Consider the following 1,391-nt stretch of genomic DNA (forward strand, 5'->3'; position numbering starts at 1 on the left):
CCACAATGCCCGGCCATTTTTTGGTTGCAGCCATCATTGTTGTTTGGCAGGCCTGGGCTGGGGATTCAAACCCGCCACCTCAGGTGTATGTGGCTGGCGCCCTAGCCGCTTGAGCCACAGGCACCGAGCCAGGTTCTTTTTTGTTTGTTTGTTTTTGTTTTTGAGACTGTTTCACTCTCTAGGATCAGAGTATCATAGTGTCATAGCTCACAGCAACCTTGAACTCTTGAGCTCAAGTGATCCTCTTGCCTCAGTTTTTCAATTTTTAGAACAGACAGGATCTTTAGGATCTTTTTTTGCTCAGGCTGGTCTCAAACTCATGAGCTTAAGCAGTCTGCCCTCCTGGGCCTCCTAGAGTGCTAGGATTACAGGAGTGAGCCACTGAGCCTGGCCCTTTTTCTTAAGACAGAGTCTCATTCTCAAGCTCTGGGTTGAGTGCCATGGGATCATCATAGCTCATAGCAACCTTGAACTCATGGGCTCAAGCGATCCTCCTGCCTCAGTTTTTTTATTTTTAATAGAGATAGAGTCTCAGTCTTGCTCAGGCTGGTCTCAAACTCTGGAGCTCAAGCAATCTGCAGGCCTTGGCCTCTTAGAATGCTAGAATTACAGGCATGAGCCACTACACCTGGCCTGCACATGAAGTTTCATTGACACAGGATCATCCTTACGCTAGGACAGGCAGACACTCCTAGAAATACTGTCCTGACCTTTTTCAGAAAGTTTGTCTATAAAGTCCCTCCTGTGGACACTCCAAGGCTTGAGTCATCCTCACAGGGTCCAGCCTGGTCACCATGTGTACCCTGGGTTAGCTTGGGGCAGGGGTGGCCAGTGATGGTTACTTCCCTTAGTTTTGTGCAGTTTGAGTCAATTGTGTGTGACCTGGAAAATTAGTATTTCAAGTGAAAAACTAGTGTTGGGGATTGGATGTTCAGGGGCCAGCTCAGGCCAAGAGGCACCTTCATTCCTGGAGCATTTTGGGGGTGCCCTGGGAAAAGGGGCAGAACATTTGGAGTTGGTCCCAGTGTCTCACTGCTAGGCCTTTTGTCCAATACAAGGCCTTAGTTATCTGATTTGGATCTCCCTGGCTACGTCAGACCTCTGTTTTTATCACTGTGTGCCCACTCCCTTCTGCAGGGCCAAAGCCGGCTTCCTCTAGACCTGTCAGGCACCCCCTTGCTGTTGGTCAGCTGTCCTAGGCATTGTCCTACACCACCCCGTCATCTCCCACCAGATGGTGATTTATTTATTTATTTTGAGACAGTCTCACTATGTCGCCCTTGGTAGAGAGCTGTGGTGTCACAGCTCACAGCAACCTCAAACTCTTGGGCTAAAGCAATGCTCTTGCCTTAGCTTCCCAGGTAGCAGGGACTATAGGTGCCCACCACAAC

Source organism: Otolemur garnettii, unplaced genomic scaffold (genome assembly GCF_000181295.1).
Source record: "Otolemur garnettii isolate 467f Iridium unplaced genomic scaffold, OtoGar3 scaffold00029, whole genome shotgun sequence".
In the NCBI taxonomy this organism is placed as follows: Eukaryota; Metazoa; Chordata; class Mammalia; order Primates; family Galagidae; genus Otolemur; species Otolemur garnettii.